At 41.7% G+C, this 24,528-nt stretch overlaps 1 protein-coding gene and 1 long non-coding RNA gene across 9 annotated transcripts in view; one reads left to right on the plus strand and one right to left on the minus strand.

Annotated features, from left to right (window-relative positions):
* Positions 1–814: 814 nt before the first annotated feature.
* Positions 815–24,341, minus strand: LOC109571123 (uncharacterized). Its single transcript, XR_011561287.1, has 3 exons — positions 24,268–24,341; positions 9,631–19,962; positions 815–3,343 (listed from the first exon to the last, which is right to left on the minus strand). It is a non-coding gene; the product is annotated as an uncharacterized lncRNA (long non-coding RNA).
* The window catches only part of LRBA (LPS responsive beige-like anchor protein), a 757,794-nt gene continuing 756,535 nt past the window's right edge, over positions 23,270–24,528 (plus strand). For 5 of the 8 annotated variants that reach the window (XM_070770115.1, XM_070770122.1, XM_070770121.1 and 2 more), the window contains exon 1: positions 24,326–24,446. The gene's annotated coding sequence lies outside the window, so the exon portion shown is untranslated. Of the gene's footprint in view, positions 23,395–23,939; positions 24,190–24,325; positions 24,447–24,528 lie in introns of those variants that run through there. The other 3 variants (XM_070770117.1, XM_070770116.1, XM_070770119.1) reach the window with 3 other exon arrangements.

Genomic DNA, 24,528 nt, shown 5'->3' on the forward strand with positions numbered 1-24,528 from the left:
TAGTGATTCAGTATTTTCACAGATTACCCTTCATCATAAGTTATCACAAGATAATGGCTATCATTCCCTATTCTATACAAAAATCCTTGTTGCTTGTGTATTTTTTACATAGCAGTTTATATTTATACATCTCATACTCCTATTTTATCCCTCACCACCTCTCTCTTCTCTTTATTAACCACAAGCTTGTTCTTTGTATTTGAGTCTTTTTCCGATTTTCGTATACATTCACCTGTATTATTTTCTATACCATAAAGTACTTTTCTTTCTCTTCCTGACTTGTTTCACTCGGCATAATATTCTCCAGGTCCGTCTACATTGCTGTAATGGCAAAAGTTCATTCCTCTTTACCGCTGAGTAATATTCCATTGTGTGTGTTCTTTATCCATTTGTCTGTAACGGACACTTGGGTTGTTTCCCTGTGTTTGCTATCGTAAATAGCGATGCTATGAATATTGAGGTATATATATACTTTCCAATTAATGTTTTTGTTTTCTCTGGATATTTACCTAGGAGTGAAATTGCTAGTTCTTGGGCTTCCCATGTGGCTCAGCAGTAAAGAATCTGCCTGCAATACAGGAGCCACAGGAAATGCAGGCTCAACCCTTGGTCAGGAAGATCCCCTGGAGAAGGAAATGGCAATCCACTCCAGTGTTCTTGCCTGGAGAATCCCACAGACCTGGTGGACTATAGTTCATAGGGTTGCAAAGAGTCGGACACAACTGCAATGACTTACACGCATGCAGGAGGTAGTTCTATTTTTAGTTCTTTTGAGGCAACTTCATGCTGTTTGCCATGGTGCCTGGACCAATTTATATTCCCACTAACAATGTACAAGGGTTCACCTTTCTTCACATCCTTTCCAACATTTGTTATTTGTAGACATTTTGATGATAACCATTCTGGCAGATGTGATGTCTCTTTCTTCTTTTGATTTGCATTTTTCTAATTATCAGGGATGTTGAGCATCTTTTCATGTGCCTATTAGTCATCTGTATGTTTTCTCTGGAGAAATATCTTTTCAGGTTTTGTACCCATTTTTGGATTGAGTTGTTTGTTTTATTGATATTGAGTTGTATGAGCTGTTTATATATTTTAATATTGCCTCTTTGTTAGTTACATCATTTGCAAATATTTTCTCTCATTCTATAGGTTGTCTTTTTATTTTGTGAATGGTTTCTTTTGCTGTGCAAAAGTTTTTAAGTTTTATTTAAAAATAGGTCTCATTTTTAAATTTTTGCTCTTATTTTACTTATTTGCCTAAGGAGATTCGTCCAAGAAAATATTGTTATGATTTACATCAAAAACTGTTCCACTTATGTTCTCTTCTAAGAGTTTTATGGTTTCAGGTCTCACATTTATATCTTTAGACTACTTTGTTTATTTTTGTGTATGGTGCAAGGGAATGTTCTAATCTCATTTTTTTTACAAATAGCTGTCAAGTTTTCCCAATACCACGTGTTGAAGAGTCTGTCTTTTTTCCATTCCTTGTATATTCTTGCCTTCTTTGTCATAGATTAATTGACCATAGGTGCCTGAGTTTAACTCTGGGCTCTTGGTTCTGTTCTATTGATCTACGTGTCTGCTTTTATGCTGGTAAGTAGCATGTGTTTTGATTGTTGTGACTTTGTAGTATAGTCTTTTTTTCCCCCCTCAAGATTACTTCAGTAATTTGAGGTCTTTTGTGATTCTATATGAATCTTAGGATTATTTTTCAGTGAAAAATATCACGGGCATTTTGATAGGGATTTCATTAAATCTGTAGATTGTTTTGGGTAGTATGGAAATTTTAACAATATTAATTCTTCTAATCCAACAGCATGGGATATTTTTCCATTTTCAATTTCCTTCATCAGTGCTTAATAGTTTTCAGAGTATAGGTCTTTTACCTCCTTGATTAAATTTATGCTAAGACATTTTATTCTTTTTTTTTTTTTTAACATCTCACTGCATGGCTTGCAGAATTGAAATGTCGGGACCAAACCTAGGGCGAGGCAGTGAAAATGCCGAATCCTAAGCACTGGACCACCAGGGAATGCTCAGGCTCCTTGTCTTGTAGAATCTTTACTGATCTATTTTTGGCAAGAATATTAATGTGATGTGCTAAGTAGCTTCAGTTGTGTCTGACTCTTTGTGACCCTATGGACTGTAGCCCGCCAGGCTCCTCTGTCCGTGGGATTCTCCAGGTAAGAATACTGCAGTGGGTTGGCATGCCTTTCTCCAGAGGATCTTCCTGACTCAGGGATCAAATCCACCTCTCTTGCCTCTCCTGCACTGGCAAGCGGGTTCTTTACCACTAGCACAACCTGGGCTTCCCTTGTGGCTCAGCTGGGAAAGAATTTGCCTGTAATGCGGGAGACCTGGGTTCGATCCCTGGGTTGGGAAGATTCCCTGGAGAAGGGAAAGGCTACCCACTCCAGTATTCTGGCCTGGAGAATTCCATGGACTATACAGTCCACGGGGTCGCAAGGAGTCGGACACGACTGAGCGACTTTGACTCACTCACTCAGCGCCACCTGGGAAGCCCATGTAGTGACGAGGTACTTGCTGCATCAGATCAGGAGACCTAATGTTAGTCTGTGCTCTTGTTGGTGATGCTGTTGGGCCATTTGGTTAAGACAGGGTCTATCAGATTGCTTCCTTCTAAAAATGCCTTTACTGAACAACAGGCAAAATAAACAACTGCTCTGATCAGACTGTAAACTCCTCCAAGGCATGAACTGTGTCTTTTCTCCCTAAATCTAGACTTTTAAAGTGCTACATAATGTACAAATTAGGGATCAAATGAACATTAAATAGAAAGCTGTCCCATCTGAAAAAAACACCTTTACCACTTGATAGTTAATATCGATATTTTGAAAACGTGTGAATATTTATTTCTTTAACAATCTTTCACCCAATGGTTTTAGCGTCCTTTGATAATTCTTGAATTATTTTACAATGGTAGCTGAAAAACAGTGATTTTTTTTTTTCCTGAGAACAGTCCTCTTCTGACCTCCTCACAGTTGTGTCCTCAGTTTCTGGCACAGTGCTGAGAATGAGGTAGGCACTGAATAAATATTCTGTGAATAAGTGTACAAACTCTAAGTCAGTAGCGTAAGTCACATGTGTGCGTACTCAGTCACTCAGTTGTGTCCGACTTCCTGTGACGCCATGGACTGTAGCCTGGCAGGCTGCTCTGTCCATGGGGTTCTCCAGGCAAGTATATTGGAGTGGGTTGCTGTTTCCTCCTCCAGGGGATCTTCCTGACCCAGGGCTCAAACCTGCGTCTCCTCTACTCCTGCACTGGTAGGCAGATTTTACCACTGAGCCACCTGGGGAAGCCACAGGTCAGTCACAAATCCTGTCAAAACAGCAGCAAAATAATAGATTGTTTTAGTATCAAGAATAGAACTTCAAAGTTACTTCTGTTGTTGAACCTAATTTTGTATGCTGATGCACAGTGAGGCCAAACAAACTAAAATATTGGAATTTGGAGGAGAGGAAGTTTTATGCCACGGCCAGGCAAGAACAGATGACTTGTGCTCAAAACACTTGAACTCCATGATGATTATAAAGGCTACTATATGGGATGAGGGCTACAGGGTGCCTGACTTTCTTCTGATCGGTTGGTTGTGAGCTAACGGGGTAGTGGAATCTTAATCATCAACCCTCTGGTTCTGACCCATCTGGGCATGGAAATACCATCCTCTACTTGGGTAGGGGCCTGTTTTTTAAAACATCAAAAGAAGTATAATGTATCATAACATATGAAAATTTTATGACATTCAAATTTCAGGGTTCATAAATAAAATTTTATTGGAATACAGCCACTCTCATTGGTTTAAACAGTATCTATTGTTGCTTTCTCATTGCAGTGACAGGGTTAAATAGTTGGGACAGAGATCATATGGTCTGTAAAGTCTGAGATATTTACTGAATACTTATTTTAAAAAGTTTGCAGACTAATGCATTAGATCGTAAACTCCTTGATGGTACAATGTTTTGCACACAAAAGATATTCAGTACATGTTTGTTGGATTAAAATGAAATTATAAAAGTCTTGATTTAATTTTTCTGACTTATAATTCCTTGTCTGAATCTACTTAAGACAATTATAACACTCATTATATAGCATCATATGAATAAGTAGTATCTTAATATGATGAAAAGAAGATTTAGTGTGTGTTAAAGTCTGTTTATCCCTTACAGACTGATAAGGGATACATTTACCTAACTCTAACACTAGGCTGAATGTATTTAGTGCCATCAAAAATCTTACATGTAACTGAGACTTCTCTGGTGGTCCAGGGCTTAGACCACTCCCAATGCAAGGGGAGCTTTTGAATTGTGGTGCTAGAGAAGGCTCTTGAGAGTCCCTTGGACTGAAAGGAGATTGAACCAGTCAATCCTAAGGGAAATCAACCCTGAATATTCGTTGGAAGGATTAATGCTGAAACTGAAGCTCCATTACTTTGGCTACCTGATGCGAAGAGCTGACTAAACAGAGAAAACCCTGATGCTGGGGAAGGTTGAAGGCAAAAGAAGGGGACAGGAGAGGATGAGATGGTTGGATGGCATCACTGACTCAATGGACATGAGTTTGAGCAAACTCTGGGAGATAGCGAAGGACAAGGAAGGCTGGTGTGCTGCAGTCCGTAGGGTCACAAAGAGTCGGACACAACTTAGTAACTGAACAACAACAGCAGCAATGCAGGGGGCCTGGGCCTGATCCTTGGCAGGGAGCTAGATCCCACATGCTGCAACTGGAGACCCACGTGCTGGGCTTCCCTGGCGTTCCAGTGCTTAAGAAAATACCTGCCAATGTGGGGACACCGGTCAGTCCCTTGTTGGGAAAAATTTCACATGCTGCAGGGCAGTTAAGCCTAGGTGCTAAACTACTGAGGCTCGTGTGCCTAGAGCCTGTGGTGGGCGGGGGGGGGGGGGGGGGGAGGAGGAAATCAAACCATGTGCTACAATTAAGACCTGGTGCAGCCAATTAAATAAATAATTTGTTAAAAAATAAAGCTTGCATGTTATCAATTTCAGGGCAAAACAGAACATATTAAGCTGGAGCAATTGAGAAAAGACTTCTGAGTTTCAGGGTACTTGACATGGGAGCCTCAGGTCATTTGGGGTGACCAAGAAGGAAATCCCGCAGATGGGAAATCACTATGTATAAAAAAGCAGCTGTGATACAGCTGGCGTGGCTGGAGAGTAGACTTGTGGAGAGCAAGGATGCGTCATCCTGGACCTGAGCTCAACCCTGAAGCAGAAAGTTAATAACCTGTACTGTCTTCCAGCCAATTATCACCACCCACTCACTTTTAAGGCTTTTGAGGCTTCCCTTGTAGCTCAGTTGGTAAAGACTCTGCCTGCAATGCAGGAGACCTGGGTTCGATTCCTGGGTCAGGAAGATCTCCTGGAGAAGGAAATGGCAACCCACTCCAGTATTCTTGCCTAGAGAATCCCATGCACAGAGGAGCCTGGCAGGCCAAAGTCCATGGGGTTGCAAGAGTCAGACACGACTTAGCAACTAAACCACCACCACTCACTTTCAAGCCTACAGTAAGCTGGCTTTTGCTTATCACTTAACGGAGCCCTCATCCTTCCCTAGCTCTCTGCATTTAACAATTTAATCTTCTGTCTTTCTTAAAAGGCTGTCCTTACCAACTCATTTTGATGGTAGCTGTACTCCCTCCTCGGAAAAGGCAATGGCACCCCACTCCAGTACTCTTGCCTGGGAAATCCCATGGGCCAAGGAGCCTGGTGGGCTGCAGTCCATGGGGTCCCTAAGAGTCGGACACGACTGAGCGACTTCACTTTCACTTTCCACTTTCATGCATTGGAGAAGGAAATGGCAACCCACTCCAGTGCTCTTGCCTGGAGAATCCCAGGGACGGGGGAGCCTGGTGGGCTGCCGTCTATGGGGTCGCACAGAGTCGGACGCGACTGAAGTGACTGAGCAGCGGCAGCAGCAGCACTCCCTCCTCTGGTCCGTTTTCCACTGACAGAGACTAAAAAAACGGCTCCAGTCAGGACATGACTACCAATGGGAAACAGCGAGATCCTACAACAGGTTCTATGTTCAGCTTCTATCATTTCAATGCAGGCTTTTATGGAAAATGTACTACATCCAAGACATCATGCCAGAGGTTGTCAGGGGGGAAAGACTCAAAGAATTCAGTCTCGTGGAGGAAAGAGATTGGTAAGCAAGCGAAAGTGAAAGTGTTAGACTCTCAGTCCTGTCCAACTCTCAGGGACTATAGACTGCCAGTCTCCTCTGTCCATGGGATTTTCCGGGCAAGAATACTGGAGTGGGTTGCCGTTCCCCTCTCTAGGGTATCTTTCCCACCCAGGAATTGAACCCCGGTCTGCTGCATTGCAGGCAGATTCTTTACTTTCTGAGCCACCAGGATAAGCAAGTAATTAAACTCAAAGCAGAATAAGGTGAGTGTTGATAAGAAGCATAAGCAGTATTTTGTGGATGTGAAAAGGAGAGGTAACTAAAGGTGACCTTGAAGATAAGAATTGTTCATATCTTTCCACAGAAAGTGAAAGTGAAATCGCTCAGTCGTGTCCAACTCTTTGCGACCCCGTGGACTGTAGCCCACCAGGCTCCTCCGTCCATGGAATTCTCCAGGCAAGAATACTGGAGTGGGTTGCCATTTCCTTCTCCAGGGGGTCTTCCTGACCCAGGGATCGAACCCAGGTCTCCCACAGTGCAGGCAGACGCTTTACCCTCTGAGCCAGCAGGGAAGCCCATTTGCTCATTATGTTATATATATAAAAACTTTCTTTTAAAAGTGGTTACCATATCTAGTGGTAATTGTTTCCTTGCTTGATCCTTGGAACAATCCATTTCATAGGTTTTATTAGTCCTGTTTTATAGATGAAGAAAATGAGACTCAGAGAAATTAAATAAGAATATACAAAATGGACTCCAAATAGAATTAAACTCTTTCTCATTATTTGAAATGAATTCTTTAGGCAACTAGAATGAGAATATTTATTTAAGTATATTCTTCCCTTTCATTTCTACTAAATCAGGAAGCTAAATGCCAGCATTGAAATGGAATGGATTCAGGGGTCCTTAGATTCAATACCTTTTATTTAACCCAGGGGACTCATTTTCTTCATTGTCAAAGTGGCCCAGCAATTGGCTAGGTTCTTGGAAACCTAACTCTTTAATTCTGAGAGGGTATAATAGAGTCTGTACTATTTGTAAGAACAATGCAACTCTCTAGAGCTCTGTCAACACGGCAGTCCTAAAATGGTTAAAAAATAAAAGCGTATTAGTGGTCATTCACAGGCCTCAAATTCAGTTTCTGCACTGAGAAATCCAAACAGTGAGGTTATTTTGTCGTTTCCATTTTTTTTTTGCTAAAACTGGGGTAACCAGCCATCTTCAAGCAGTCAAACCAGTTTGATGGGTACCTCACCCCCTGACTTCCCCTGTCGGAAACTGGCTTCAGACCTTGGTGCTCATTGGCTGATGGTTAGAGTCGGATTGACAGGTGCAGCCAGGAAAAAAGGTGGGGTGGGTGGGGAGGAAGAAACGAAACAAACAACCAACTTCGCAAACTCTGCAGAGAGATTTTGTAAACAGAAATGCAGGCTGTGTAAACACAGTACCTGTAATTTTTCTCGTTGGCACGCTAAGAACGCAGGAGAAAGAGATCACGGTAGATAACCCCCAGTCCACAAAATAAGAGTTTTATTCAAGGAGGTGGAGGTGGAGTAGGAAGGCTGTCTGGTTGCTCCTGCATTTTTCAAAAAAAAAAAAAAAACTATCTAAAACTTTTGATTTAAATACTTCATGAGTAGGAACTCTGAAGCATTTTCAGTGATTAAAAAAGGGACCAAGAGGTGAGTGAGAACTCAGCTTACTCCAAAAGAATTCGGAATAATTCTTTCTTGATGGAGGAGCAAAAGGATCTGGTGAGATTGGAAACCTGCTGCAGGGCATAGTCTGTGAGCTGCTGGGGACGTGCCGGAGGCGAGTGCAGCTGCTGTTTCAGGCAGAACAGAATTCAGGAGATTCTCGGTGCGGGTGAACTTTGCTCAGCCTTCTTGCCTCTCATTCCCTACAGAGAGCGGCCTAGAGGAAGCAGGCAGCTTTGACAGCCTAGCAGGCAGGGCAGGAGTCTCTACTCCTTTGTCATGTTTAGTCCTAGATTCTTGTTGATGTATTTTATCAGATAAGCACTGTTCATGTGCTTAGCACTGTTAAGCACTGTTCATTTGTGATTTGAAATTTTCTGAAAAAGATCAGTTAAACAGTTTGGCTTTATGGATGCCTAATGGCCTAAGTGAACAAAGAAAAACCCATTGTCAACAGTTACTTCTTTGGATCCAAGAAACTAATGAAATTTGTGATCGAATCAAAAATTATATGCAGGGTCCGAATGCCAGAATAGCTGGTAAACAGAACAGTAGATAGCTTTATTGATCAGAAAGTGTTTATAATTTTTTCAAAAAATTAAAAGTACAGTCAATTAACAACATGGGCTTTAATTATTGTTATAACGGCTTACATTTACTGAGCACTAATTGCTTTTAGGGTACCATTTGTTGTTATTCAGTTACTTAGTCATGTCTGACTCTTTGCAACCCTATGAGCTGCAGCACGCCAGGCTTCCCTGTCCTTCCCTGTCTCCAGGAGTTTGCTCAAATTCATGTCTAATGAGTTGGTGACACTATCTAACCTTTTCATCCTCTGCTGCCCCCTTCTTCTTTTGCACTCAGTCGTGCCACTCTTGTGATTGTAGCCCACCAGGCTCCTCTGCCATGGGCTTTCTCAGGCAAGAATACGGGAGTGGGTTGCCGTTTCCTCTCTTGCAGGGGAACTTCGAAACTCAGGTATGGAACCCGAGTCTCCTGCATTGGTAGGCCTATTCTTTTTTTTTTAACCACTGAGTCACCTGAAAAGTCAAAGAAAGTAGTAATATACAGCTATTTTTAAGGTCACGTTTAAAAGATTAGTGATACAGAAAATCTTAGTGATACACTTCTAAGTGAAAAAAAGAAGGCTACAAGCAGTATGTTTCACCTGATTCCAATTTTATAATAATCATTTATTTATGGGGCTACATTTGTACACCAAGGGTCAAAGATGTATGGGTGTAGTTCTTTTTTTTTTAGACTTTTTTTTTTCCTACATTTTCCCAAACTTTCTTCAACTAACATGCATTATTTTTGTCTTCTTGTTTTTTCTTCTTTTTGGCATGTGCATTACTTTTTAATGTAAGGCCCTTCATTGTTGTTTAAAGTAGAAGAGAAAAAAAAAAATAAAGTAGAAGAGAAAAATACCATAAGAGGAATAATAAATGTACCATCATCAATTTTGGCACAGATAACGACATTCTGTGGGGAGCAAGGGTGGGGTGAACTGAACATGTGAATGTAGCTGTGACACAAAAGCCCATTCTTTCACAGGTGCAGCCACCGGTACAGAGATGTCTCAGAATTTTCCATGAGCCAATACCATATTAACCAGGGTCATGAGTAAGCACAATCATGCCCTGATCATTTTCCTCCTTGCTGACTTGCTTCCCTCTCCTGGCTTCTGTGGCTCCCCACTCCTGTTTTTCATCTACCTTGTTGGCCTTCCCTTTCTCAATCTCCTTCGTTAGTTCCTTCTCTTCTCACCTGCCTTTATATTTCAGAGAGCTCCAGGCTTGATCTGGGGTTTCCTCTTCACCATCCACCTAGAGGGGGAGAAAAAAATAAATTAAAATGCCTTCGGGAGCTATGGTAGTAACGAGTGAGTGAAGCAAGTCCTTGATTTCACTGCCAACTTTTCTCCCAACCCAACTCCAGTTGCCCCCACCTCAGGCAAATGCATATCCACAAATCAAGAAGTCAAGTCAAGAGCTCAAGTCAAGAAGTAGAAGCTGCTTTTCATTGCTCCCTTTCTTTCATCTTTGCCTACAAATATCCAATACACCAGAGAAGGAAATGGCATCTTATTCTAGTGTTCTTGCCTGGTGAATCCCGTGGACAGAGGAGCCTGGCAGGCTATGGTCCATGCGGTTCCTAAGAGAGGAGCCTGAGTACAGGGCATCAGCAAATCCTGTTAGTTCTATTTTAGAAATATATCTTAAATTCTTTCCTTTCTGCTTTCTGCCTCCATCTTGTGTAGGCTACGTAAGTGTTATCCTAAATAGTCTCTTTGCTTTTACTCATGGCCACCGAAAGTTCTTCACACACACCCAGATGTACTAACAATCTCTGGATTTGGGATAAAAAACTCAGAAGATGTCTCTGGTCTTCTTTTATTCTTCCTATTGAAAAGGTAAGATTTACCTACCTTGACTGAGTTATCACAATTCAGAATTAACTAATAGTACAAAAAAAAGTGAATTCACTTTGGTTTTTTAGCAGTCAAATATTTAGGAACCTGAGGGAAAAAACCCACAGAATTTGTTTGCTCAGTTGTTCTGCTCGTTTTGTACTCTACCGCCTCATTTAACAATGGTTGAGGGAGAATTAAAAAAAAAAAAAAAATTATTTTCTATTCTTAATTCTCATCCATCTGTAAAGAACAAAACAGAAGGCTGACATAAATGTATTATAGTCGGGGGTGGCTTACCACACTTGTTTCCACTGAAGTTCATCTTACCTCATTTTTCCAGGACCTCAGTAGTTTTTTTCTTTGCCTTTTAAGCTTCTACAAGTATGACTCACGGAACTAGCCCTGTCTCAGTACTGGTTTGTGTTACTTTCTGTATGAGATTTTTCTCAAGTGGTTAAAATGACATAAGCAAAATACATTTTGTTTTTCTAAAGCTTAAAGGCACAAACGTTAAACTATCATTTGTTAACTTCTGTAACTTCCCATGAAAAGAAACTGAATTTAGCAGAGGAATAAAGACTTTTTCATTTTACTTTACAACATAAAATAATTTCCCTCAGCTATTTCTTCCATCGTTGTTGATCACAGACTTTTAGTAATCTCATGTTTAGATCTTGGAAACTGCATTTTCCTAAATGCTAATTTCTTACTACATTTTGCTTTAGAAATAAATTATTTTGAAGTCGACACTGTTTCTGTCTTGCTTTTAATATGAAATCTAGCAACTCTCTGTCATTCTCTATTTACACAGAGCTCTCAGTTGTTCTCCCTCTGATTTAGAAGACTGTTGTTTTTGGGCTAGAAATACATGATCCAGATTGTCCAGATTTAGAGACTTTCCAGGTGGTTTCTAATAATCTGAGTGACACTAAAATCTTTATATTAATACAGCTTATTTTTAATTAACATAAACATATTTCATTATACATATATACACATATATCATCACAGAAGTCATGAGTAAGCACAATCATATGCTAATCAAATAAAAATTAGTTCAGTGGTTAGGACTCTTATGCTCCCACTGTCAAGGGTGCAGGTTTGATTCCTGGTCAGGGAATTAAGATCCTGCAAGGCCGGAAAAAAAAAAAAAGTTCAGTGGTTTTAAACTAGGCCTTATATTGTAATTACCTGGGAAGCTGTAAAAACTATTGATGCTTGGGTCTTATTCAAGATTCTGATTTAATTGGCGGGGGCACTGGGATTTATAAAAGGTGATTCTTGAGAATGGCCAATGGTAAGAACAACAGAATTAGGCAGTTATGGCTTCAAAATGTCATTTTCTATATTTGAGCCTAGCTGCATATATGAAGAAGGTGGCAATATACTTACCTTTTTATACAAAAAAATATGGCTTAAAACAATACAAATTCATTTACATTTTTAGAGGTCAGAATTCCAAAATGCGTTTCACTAGGCTAAAATAAAGGCATTGGTGGGGCCGTGTTCCTTTTGGAGATTGCAGGTGAAAATCTCTTTCGTTTTTTCAGCTTCTAGACACTTCCTGAATTCCTTGGCCTGTGGCCTCTTCCTCCATCTTCAAAGCCATCAGGGTGGCATCTTCAAATCTCTCACTGACTCTATACTTTCGGCCTTTCTTTTTCGCATATGGGGATATTTGTTATTATACTGGGCTGAAATATTTAATGCAGGATATCCCATCTCAAGATCTTTTAATATAATCATCTGTAAAGTCCTTTTTCCATATGAATTAATATATTCACATGGTTCCAGGGATTGTTAGGTTGGTGCAAAAGTAATTGAGGTTTTCTATTGTTGCTCTCTGCCATTTGATGTTGGAATATATTCTTAAATAAATGTGGTTATGTTATACCTCATTTTAATTTAATTTCTTGCATTCTTTATATATATATATATTTTTCTAATGACTTATTACTTGCTGTTTATTTTATAGTTATTTTAGACTAGGGAAGTGATGTTAAACAAAAAGCAAATTCGAGTGATTTTCTTATTCAAGTTCAAAATGGGTCGTAAAGCAGTGGAGACAACTTGCAACATCAACAACGCATTTGGTCCAGGAACTGCTACCAAATGCATAGTGCAGCAGAGCTTCAAGGAGTTTTGCAAAGGAGAAGAGGGCCTTGAAGATGAAGGGTGCAGTGGCCGACTGTTGGAAGTTGACAACCACCAACTGAGAGGCTCATCGAAGATGATCCTCCTACAACTACACAAGAAGTTGCTGAAGAACTCAGTGTCAGCCATTCTATAGTCATTTGGCATCTGAAGCAAATTGGAAAGGGGGAAAATCTTGATCAGTGGATGCTCATGAGCTCACACCACCCTAATGGCAGAAAGCAAAGAGGAACTAAAGAGCCTCTTAATGAAGGTGAAAGAGGAGAGTGAAAAGGCTGGCTTAAAACTCAACATTCAAAAACTAAGATCATGGCATCTGGTCCCATCACGTCATGGTTAATAGATGGGGAAACAATGCAAACAGTGACAGACTTTATTTTCTTGGGCTCCAAACTCAGTGCAGATGGTGACTGCAACCATGAAATTAAAAGACGCTTGCTCCTTGGAAGAAAAGCTATGACAAACCTAAACAGCATATTAAAAAGCAAAGACATTACTTGGCCAATAAAGGTCTGTAAAAGTCAAAGCTATGTTTTCTTCCGGTAGTTATGTATGGATGTGAGAGCTGGACCATGAAGAAGGCTGAGCACCAAAGAATTGATGTTTTTGAACTGTGGTGTTGGAGAAGATTCTTGAGAGTCCCTTGGACAGCAAGAACATCAAACCAGTCAATCCTAAAGGAAATCAACCCTGAATATTTATTGGAAGAACTGAAGCTGAATTCTGGGAGACAGTGAAGGACAGAGAAGCCTTGTGTGGTGCAGTCTATGGGGTCACAAAAGTTATATACGACTGAGCGAGTGAACAACAACATGGGCTGATGGCAAATCAAAAAAATAGTCATTTTGAAGTGTCTTCTCTTACAACTACAGTGAACCATTTCTTGATCGGATGGTGACATGCAACAAAAAGTGGATTTTATACAACAACTGGCAACGACCAGCTCAGTGGTTGGACCCAGAAGCTCCAGAGCACTTCCCAAAGCCAAACTTGCACCAAAAAGAGATCATGGTCCCTCACTGTTTGTTGGTCTGCTACCCGTCTGATCCACTATGGCTTCTGAATCCCAGAAAAACCATTACATCTGAGAAGTATGCTCAGCAAATTGATGAGAGGCACCAAAACTTGCAATGCCTGCAGCTAGCATCTGTCAATGGCAACCCACTCCAGTACTCTTGTCTGGAAAACCTCATGGACAGAGGAGCCTGGTAGGCTGCAGTCCATGGGGTTGCGAAGAGTCAGACACGACTGAGCAGCTTCATTTTCACTTTTACTTTCATGCACTGGAGAAGGCAACGGCAACCCACTCCAATACTCTTGCCTGGAGAATTCCAGGGACAGCGGAGCCTGGTAGGCTGCCGTCTGTGGGGTCGCACAGAGTCGAACATGACTGATACGACTTAGCAGCAGCAGCAGCATCTATCAACAGAAAGGGTCCAATTCTTCTGCATAACAACTCCGGACTGCATGTCACACAACCAACACTTCAAAAGTTGAATGAATTGGACTACGACCTTTTGGCTCACCAGCTATGTTCATGTGACCTCTTGCCAACTGACTACCACTTCTTCAAGCATCTCGAGAACTTTTTGCAGGGAAAATGCCTCCACAGCCAACAGGAGGCAGAAAATGCTTTCCAAGAGTTCGTCCAAACCTAAACATGGATTTTTATGCTATAGGAATAAACAAACTTTTTTCTCACTGGCAAAAAATGTGTTGATTTAAATCGTTTCTATTTTTATTAATAAAGATATGTTTGAGCATTGTTATAATGATTTAAAATTCACAGTCCAAAACTGCAATTAGGTTTGCACCAACTTAATAGAATGTGGATATCCTTATGGGACATTCTGTTACCTGTCACAAGCCCCATACTCTGTAGCTGTGTTCCTCTTCATTTTACACACTCTCTCTGATGATCTTTCTCATCTCAGTAGATAATCTTACATTTCTCTCTCCAACTCCACCTGCAACTATTCATTGGATATAGCCCCTGTGTGGTTCTGTAGGCCCTAGAACCTATGCTTTTCCTAACCTTTAGGTCTTGACAATCTTTGCTATCTTGGTTTGAACACTTCAGAAAAATTGCCTTCTTTCAAGTCATACTATCTTCTTTGTTCTTCTAGATTCAAGGCATTTCGTTCTCCAGGAAGTTTTGTTTTTTTAAATTGAGATATAATTGATATATAACATCATGTAAGTTTAAGATGCGAGAAGGGATGACAGAGGATGAGATGTTTGGATGGCATCACCAACTCGATGGATGGTTTGAGCAAGCTCCTGGAGTTGGTGAAAGACAGGGAGGCCTGGCGTGCAGCAGTCCATGGGGTCGCAAAGAGTTGGACACGACTGAGTGACTGAACTGAAGTTTAAGGTGTACAGGGTGTTGATCTGACATACTGTCAATATTGTAATATGATTGCCACCATTGGTTTGCTAACACCTCTACCACATCACTTTCTTTTTTGTGGTGGGGACAATTAAGATCTAGACTCTTAGCAATTCTGAAGTTCATAATATAGCACTGTTGACTATAATTACTATGCTGTGCATTAGATCTACAGGACTTATTTTTCTCTTAGTTGTTCTTGTTCTCAAACAACATCTCCCCAATTCTCCCACCCTTCCCCCCAGCCTCTGGTTATCACCATTCTACTCTGTTTTTATGAGTTTTGCCTTTTTTTTAGATTCCACATATAAGTGATATCTAGTATTAGCTTTTCTTTGTCTGATTTATCTCACTTAGCATAATCCTCTTATGGTTTATCCATATTATCACAAATGGCACTATTTTCTTCTTTCTGTTGGCTGAGTAATAGTCCAGTGTATATACCCCATCTTCTTTATCCATTCATCCACTCTTGAACACCTAAGTTGTTTTCATATTGTGGTGCTGGAAAAGACTCTTGAGAGTCCCTCGGACTGAAAGGAAATCAAACCAGTCCATTCTAAAGGAAATCAAACTTGAATATTCATTGGAAGGACTGATGCTGAAGCTGAAGGTCCCATACTCTGGCCACTTGATGCGAAGAGGTGACTGATTGGAAAAGACCCTGATGCTGGGAAAGAGTGAGGGCAAGAGGACAAGGGGGCGACAGAGGATCTGATGGTTGGATGGCATCACCGACTCGATGGACATGGGTTTGAGCAAATTCCAGGAGACAGTGGAGAACAGGGAAACCTGGCACACTGCAGTCCATAGGGTCACAAAGAGTTGGCCATGATGTAGAGGCTGAACAGCAACAAAAATGTTATTTCTGTATCTTGGCCCTTGTGAATAATGCGGCCATAAATATGGGAGTGCAGATACATTTATAATTTCAATATCCTACTTTCATTTCCTTTGGATATATACTCAGAAATAGAATGGTTGGATCATATGGTAGTTCTTTAATTTTTGAGGAACCGCCATACCATTTTCCATAGTGGCTGAACAAATTTACATTCCCACCAACAATGTGCAAGGGTTCCGTTTTCTGCACATAATTTCCAATGCTTTTCATCTCTTTTCTTCTTTTTAAAAAAATATTTATTTATTTTTGGCTGTGCCGGGTCTTCGTTGCTTCTTAGGCTTTTCTCTAGTTGTGATGAGCAGTGGGGCCACTCTCCGGGCTTCTCATTGAGCTGGCTTCCCTTGTTACCGAGCCTGGGCTCTAGGGCGTGCAGGCTTCAGGAAGTGCAGTATGTAGGCTCAGTAGTTGTGGTTGCTAGGCTCTAGAGCACAGGCTCAATAGTTGTGGTGCATGTTAGTTGCTCTGAGGCAATGTGGGATCTTCCCAGACCGGTGTTCCCTGCACTGGCAGGCAGATTTTTTTTACCACTAAGCCACCAGGGAAGCCCCCTATTGTCTTCTTGGTGATAGCCATTTTAATAAGTGTGAGGTGATACCCCAGTGTGGTTTTGGTTTGCATTTTCCTGATGATTGACAGGTAAATAATATTTATAAACTTCTGAGCCCCTCAGTAAAGATAGTGCCATATCTACCAATGGGGAGATAAGCCTTTTTTTTTCAGCTGAGTTGTGAGGCATTCGAGATCCTAGTTCCCTGACCAGGTATTGAACCTGCACCCCCTGAATTGAAAGCTTGGAGTACCAACTATTGGACTGCTAGGGAAGCCCCTGGAGAAGGAAATGGCAACCGACTCCAGTATTCTTGCCTAGAGAATCCTGTGGACAGAGGAGCCTGGTGGGCTGCTGTTCATAGGATTGCACAGAGTCAGACACGACTGAAGCGGCTTAGCATGCATGCCTGCATTGGAGAAGGAAATGGCAACCCACTCCAATGTTCTCGCCTGGAGAATCCCAGGGACAGAGGAGCCTAGTAGGCTGCAGTCCATGGGGTTGCTAAGAGTCGGACACGACTAAGCGATTTCACTTTCACTTTTCACTTTCATGCATTGGAGAAGGAAATGGCAACCCACTCGTGTTCCTGCCTGGAGAACCCCAGGGACAGGGGAGCCTGGTGGGCTGCCATCTATGGGGTCTCACAGAATGGGACATGACTGAAGCGACTTAGTAGCAGCAGTTGCTAGTAATTTTAGGAGTCTAGTGAAATCCTATCACTAGATAGGGTTTGACATTCCCTAAAGGCAGCAGGTTGCCTTCAGTCCAGGCATTAGCCTGGTTTGCTGTGGTCCCCTCAGCCTCTGTAGCTTCCTCTTCCATCAACTTGCTATTAACAATCAGCCTGCCATCCCATACTCATCATTTTTATATAACAATTATAATTTAGCCATGGGTTCTTGATTATGCTAACATAGTTTTCGCCCATAATAAAGTCAAGAATGGAGCTTAATCTACTCAGTGTTTTCCCTTCTGCAGCCTATTTTATAAACACAGATTCAATTCCATTTCCCTCTTTGTGCAGGGATAATAAAAGCTATAATGACATTTTAAACAATCAGAATACCATTTAACTTCATGGGATGAGAATTTCCCACACTTAGGTTCCTCATAAATAAACAGTGTCTGTAAAGAGGGTGTGATCCAAATGGGGGTGATAGGATCTGCTTTTCAATATATGTGTTAACAGTATATATATATATATTTTACTGCTCTATATAGCTCTATCCATAATAAATAAATAATTATTTAAGAATGACAATTTGATTCAGTTGTCTCCTAAGAGTTAAAATGTCCAACCATTCTGGAGACTTTTTTAAAATTGAAGTATAGTTGATTTACAATATTGTGTTACTTTCAGGTATACAGCAAAGTGACTCAGTTATACATGTCTATATTTTTATTATTTTTTCCACTATGGGTTATTGCAAGATATTGAATGTAGTCATAGCAGGACTTTGCTGTTTACATATATATAGTAGTATATATCTGTTACTCCCATACCTTTAATTTATCCCTCCTTCCCCCATCTTCCCTTCTTGGTAATCATAAGTTTGTTTTCTATGTAAGTGAGTCTGTTTCTGTTTCATAAATAAGTTCATTTATATTTTTTTAGATTCCACATATAAGTGATATATAATATTTGTCTTTCTCTGTCTGACTTTACTTAGTATAATTTCTAGGGTCGCAAATGTTGCTGCAAATGGCAATATTTCATTTTTTTATGGTCGGGTAATATTCCATTGTGTGTATATAGCACATCTTCTTTATCCATTTATCTGTTGATTGCTACTTCAGTTGCTTTCATATCCTGGCTATTGTAAATAGTGCTGCTATGAATACTGGGGAGCATATATCTTTCTGAATTAGAGTTCATATTTTCCAGATATATTCCCAAGAGTAGGACTTCTGGCTCATAAATAACTGTATTTTTAGTTTTCTAAGGAGGCTCCATACTGTTTTCCATACTGGCTACACCAATTTACATTCCATCAACAGTGTAGGAAGGTTCCCTTTTCTCCTAACCCTGGAGATTTTTCATATCATGGAATTACCTTCCCTGACTTTTTCATCTGGCCTGTTCTATTTATTTTTTAATACTATTTATTTTTTAATCTTTTCTTGGAAGTCTCCCTATTAAGGTTTTTATAGGGTTAATATATTGCATTGTGATTAGACTGTGAGTTCTCAAGACGGGCTAGATTTTTCTCTTTTAACCTAAATGTCTAATGTATAATTTTAATGTCTGGTGTACTGCTTAATACTCAGGAAATATTTTTGGAAAGATTTGAATTAGTAAGTGAAGTCCCTCCTGCTTTAAATATTTTTTGTTTCTGTTTGGTACCACATTATCAGTGGTACATGACTCAAAAAGGCACAGTCCCTTGATTTACTATATAATGAAAATTTTGTATGTCCATTTACTATCTTCAATGCCATTTTTAATGGCTTCAAAGAATCCCACAGTGTCGAAGAATCACAGTTTATCTAACCAGCCTTTTTTTGGTGTGTGTTAGATACGTACATTGATTCTAAACGTTTGAAATTATAAATAATACTGACATAAACATGGTTTTAACTCTACCTCTGAACTACTTGATTATGCTTAGGATACATTCTTAAGAGTCGAAGAGCAGTATACTACAAGACTCTTTCTCAGTGATGTTATGTATTTGCAGTAAATAAGAGTACACGTTTTTCCTGTGCCAACACTGAGTACTATAAATATTTGCAATGAGAAAGATAAAATGTGTTATCTCAATATTATTTTAATTCATGTTTCTTTGATTAGTAGTAGAATTGAACATTTTATTCCTGTGTTTTTATTTATTTTTTTGGCCACACTTTGAGGCATGTGGTATCCCTGACCAGGGATCCAACCAGAGCCTCGTGTAGTGGAAGTGCAGAGTTTTAACCACTGGACCACTGTGGAAGTCTCTCTTGTATTTTTTTCCCCCTTTCTGTATTTTTAATACAGGTATGCGTACGAATGGTGGTTGTAACATTTCTCATCAGAGAAATAATTTGGGGTGGTGTCTGTAAGGAAATGGGTACTTTTTAAAATCAAATTAAACCTAAGTCTTCTCAGTTAGCAACAAAGAGAAAACCTCCCTGGAAAATTTCTCGTGAACTTTATAACCCCAAATGTGATTATAACACAAAATCCCCCGTCCCCTGTGGCTCTCTAGCTAAATATGTTGCTACCACCTTCTTTAACGTACAGGCCCTCTTGGTTATAGCATAGCTATGCTATAGTTATAGCATAGCTATAACCAGGCTGGAATATTTTTTAAAGTTTATACACTGGACCAACAAAAGTAACATGGTTAGGGGGAGGAATCCAAAGTTAAATAATCTGTTTTATGATATTTTAGTTTTCTATCTATTGCCATATAACAAAAAATTCCAAAATTCAGTGGCTTTAATCAACAAGTATTTATAGCCTCTTACAATTTCTATGTGGGTTAACTGGACCCAACAGTGCAATTTATATCATGTGGTAGGCCTGCAGTCTTCTGAAGGCTCAACCTGGCCAGAATATCCACAATGGCTCATTCTCATGGAGGACAGACGTTGTTTGATGGCTGGGAACTCAGCTGGGGCTACTGATTGAAGGCCTTTGATTATTCTCCACACAGTTTCTCCATGTGGCTTGGTTTCCAAGTGTGCCTCTGTATGGCAGAAGTCACCTTATGGAGTGAAAGTGAAAAGTGAAAGTGTTAGCCACTCAGTCGCATCCAATTCTTTGTGATCCCATGGACTGTAGCCCGCCAGGTTCCTTTGTCCATGGAATTCTCCAGGCAAGAATACAGGAGTGGGTAGCCATTCCCTTCTCCAGGGGATCGAATATTAGCAAGCATTTCAAAGTTCAAACCCCAGAGAATGAGGGCTGGAAAAAGGAATTTCCTCTCTTGTCTGCTTGGAAACAATCTCCTGTTGGTCTCATTACCTATATGAACCACCACTTATATCTTGGTGGCTGAAATGGTAACCTACCACTTTCAGGGGACACACTGCTTCTCAGAGACCTCGCTTAGATAAGCAATTCAGAATTGAGGGAACAGTGCCAATAGTCACTCCAGGGATATGCACTTACACGGATTGCAAAGGGAGCGGGGAGTAGGGTGGTGGTACATTTCATTGCAGTCTCATGACAAGTACTATCTTGTAATTATCCCTCATTGTAAGAGAGATACATTTTGAGAGCTACATTAGCTCTCATTGTAAGAGAACACTGTAAACAGGCAACCTATTTATATACTACTTAAGAAAGAAATTGACATGGGAAAATAAAAGAGACAAATCAACCAATCTGGTGTATGTCTATGTCAACTACACTAAATACTTCATTAATATTTTATGCCTTAAAATGTACATCTCGGCTTGCTCTTTTCAAAGTCTCTATCCCTGTCTGACATACACAAGAAAAACAAGAATTTAAAAATGGTCCAAACGTAATTAACTTGATGTGGATCATTTTGAACTTCTAGATGTTGAATAATCACATAAACTTTTAAATGTTTGAGTTTCCAACTATAAGGGTAGGAAAATGTCTTTTTCTCTTACATTGCAATTGTTCCCAGGCTCTAAAGCCCAATAAAGATGTCATTCGAAGTTTTCCTTAACGTTTGTAAGATTTAATGAATAGTAAAAGCAATGTGTGCATTTCTCTCGAGGAGGGTGCTGCAAGCCAAGGCCATGAATTTCCAGCCTGTGATATAAGTTATGCTGAATAACAATTTGAAGAAAACTCCAACAGCAGTACAGATTTTGGTGCATAGTAAGTTATGTAGATGGTACCTTTTCCCTAAATTATAATCTAATTATACTCTAGCAAAATGCCAAGAAGTTACAATTGGGTGGACTGGGCGTACTTTCTCGTAGAAACAGAAAAATTCCATCCTATTTTTATTATCAAAATTTTCTTTCCTTTGCATATAGGTGAAGGCTTATAGATCAAGTCTTTTTAATATCACCTTGGAATTACATTCTCTTTGCTTTAATTCCTTTGAGTTATGCACAAGGCTTCTTGTTCTGAATCCACTGCTTTTTTTCTTCTCTGCTATGACTTCGATGTACGCTTGAAGGCAAGTAAAATTATGAAAGCCCTTAGCCCTTAATTCTGTGAAGGTGGTGATGTCAGAGATATATGTTAGATGGTCATGAAAAATTAAGTCTGGCTTTATATAAGGTAATCTTTTTTTTTTCCATTCCTTCCTTTCCCTTTTGTTTTAAAAGCAAATTTTTTCATCTTTATTCTCCAAATTTGGGTGTATTTGCCCCTCAGAATTTCAATACCTTTTTTCCTCTCTGCTAAACAAGACTTGTGATGTTCTGTTTTCTCTTTCATCTTAAAACATGCTTTTATCTTTCTTTATGTGATATATGTGGGCTTCCCTGGTGGCTCAGACAGTAAATAATCTGCCTGTAGTGCAGGAGATTACCCTGGGTTCAATCCCTGGGTCAAAGAGATCCCCCGAAGAAGGAAATGGCAACCCACTCCAGTATTTTTGCCTGGGAAATCCCATGGACAGAGGAGCCTGGTGGGCTACAGTCCCTGGAGTCACAAAGAGTTGGACATGACTGAGCAACTAATACTGATGATGATGTGATATATAAGTTCAAATAATTGTTTTAGTTTTCTGTTGAAACAACCACACTGTATTTAGGGCATTTAGCATCATCTGCTGCTTCTCAGGGAAAAGGCAATGGCACCCCACTCCAGTACTCTTGCCTGGAAAATCCCATGGATGGAGGAGCCTGGTAGGCTGCAGTCCATGGAGTCGCTAAGAGTCAGACACGACTGAGCGACTTCACTTTCACATTCCACTTTCATACACTGGAGAAGTAAATGGCACCCCACTCCAGTGTTCTTGCCTGGAGAATCCCATGGACGGAGAAGCCTGGTAGGCTGCAGTCCATGGGGTAGTACAGAGTCGGACACGACTGAAGCGACTTAGTAGCAGCAGCAGCAGCTTCTTCTCAATGAAGGCATTTATTCTTACAAATACTCTACTAGCACTTATAGGCCAGATATATTAAGGTACTCAAGATTAGACTCTGCCCAAATCCGAGGGGGCAAACGCTATGAGAAGACTTTCAGGGTTTAATGCCGCCTTGCCTCCTTCCACAGGTGTTGACAGTGAAGTGGAGTTGTCTCCTTGTCGGCTGGCACACCCACTTCTCCTCCAGACTTATTCACTTAAGGATTTAAAACGCAAACCCGAGGTGTTAGAAGTTTTCAGGAATAGCAAGTTCTTGATACTGCCTCTTAACCTGGTCATGCACAAGTCATCATTTCAGATCATGAGAAAACTGTCTGCCTCATTTTTGGAACATTAAACCCACTTATAGAAAAAAGATCTTTGCAACCATGAGCTGTGGAACAGCTGAATTCACTTTAGTATTTTAAAAAGGTGTAAACCTTTAAAAGTTTTCTAAAGACACTCCTGTGCTTCTGGTCTTTTCTCATGTTGCTCCCCTCCTTTCTAAATTTCCATGATAGTTGAAGTCAAGTTCATTTTTCAAGCCCATCTCAAATAACCCTTTCTGTAGGAAACTATTTCCTCTCTAAAGCCAATATAATTTTTCTCCTGATTCCTCTGTAGTACTTCCTAACTTTGACATCACTTTTGTTTCACTTTTGACTGCTAGTGTTTTAAACATTACATATATATTTAAGGCCTTAAGGCTTCTAATAGTAAGTACCGTAAGGGTGAAAAGCCACTTTCTTCCCTAATGTGTGTTTGTTTTTCACTAATGCGCCAGGAAGAACACTTCACTGTTGATGGGGAGCAGGGGGGAAGGACACAGATGATGATCTGAGTTGTTTCTAATCCTAATATACTTGATCTCTTAAACTAATCTGAGAATGAGGCGAAACTAACTTTCACATTGGAAAATCCCGAGAAGAAAACACTCTTCAGAGATCTACAGGCAGAATGAACCCGCCTCCACACTGTTTAGAGCAGCTGTCTCAGGAACCCTCCCTTCCTTAGAATGTGGGAGAGGTTCCGTGGGGCGGCAGCTGCAAGGAATCTTCCCCGTTCCTCGTGCAAATGATCTTCCCGCCCTACACTCCCTTCCGAGGGGAAGGTGGCAGCTGTCAGGGCATCCCAGTGGTAAGCTCTTCCCGAGTCTTTGCGGAGCGCGGCGGGCGGGCAGCAGCTGAAAGCTGTCAGAGGTGGGGACTCTGTGCTCCCCGTAGACAAGGACAGCAGCTTTGCTGGCTCCAGCGCTGCCACCTCTCTGGCTCGTAGCGGTCCCTCAGGTGTCCTTCTTCGAGTCCAAGAAGACACCTTGGCAACGAGGGTAGTGTTCCCTCCGCGCCCGGAGATCCTACGGTAACAACAGAAGGAGCCAGGAATCGCCGCCTGGGCACTCGCCAAAGCACCTTCCCAGATCGGGGAGTGGAAGGAGGGGGAAGAGTGGGCTCCTGAAAAGAAAGGTCTTTTCTGGCCGGGCTAAGGAGACACCTGGAGCTACCTGCGTGGCGCGCCCGCCAGTCCGCACAGGCGGTCCTGGAGCCAGCCCGCGCCCGCCCCCGCCCCGCCGGCCCCCGGTGGCCGCCCTCGTTTCCCCACCCCGCCGCGCGGTCGCCTCCGCCGTCGCGCCCGCCCCACCGCCCCGCGCGCTCGCGCACGCGCACGCCGCGCCCGGCCGCCTTCGGCGCTGTCATGGCGGCGGGGAGCAGCTTCAGCGGGCTCAGAGACGGCCGCGCTAGCGGTGGCGGGGCGAGCTGTGGCAGTAGCATCCTCACCGCCCGCGGCGGCCTCCGCAGCCGCGCCCGTAGCGCCGGCAGCGGCTGTTTTTGCAAAGGCTGAGCGCAGGGGTGGGGCGGGCCAGGAAGCCATGGAGTTCTGTGCAGCCTCGGACTCCCGGGGAGCGGACTAGGGAAACTTGGAGGCTGCGACCAGGTGCGCTGACCTCTCTCTCCTCCCTCCTGTCCTCGCCGTAGCCGCCGGGCCTCCCCCTCCCTCCTGGCCACTACACACCTTCCCGCCTCTCCCCGACGAACCTCAGGTGCCCGCGAGGTGCTCCACTCCTCCCCCTGGGCCGAGCGTTGAGAGTCATCACCGCCCCCTTCCCCCGCCCTTTCCTGCCCTGGATCTCCGCCGCCACCTCCGTCTCGCGGCTGCCGGGCGGGGGGCGAGGACGAGCCCCGAGTGTCTGGGTGAGGGGGAACTTCCCACCTCGAGGGTAGCTTTGGGACCCCTGCTTTCCTCCAGCCCCCCCTTTTCCCGGCGACAGTTCTT

This window comes from Bos indicus, chromosome 17 (assembly GCF_029378745.1).
Source record: "Bos indicus isolate NIAB-ARS_2022 breed Sahiwal x Tharparkar chromosome 17, NIAB-ARS_B.indTharparkar_mat_pri_1.0, whole genome shotgun sequence".
Classification (NCBI taxonomy): Eukaryota; Metazoa; Chordata; class Mammalia; order Artiodactyla; family Bovidae; genus Bos; species Bos indicus.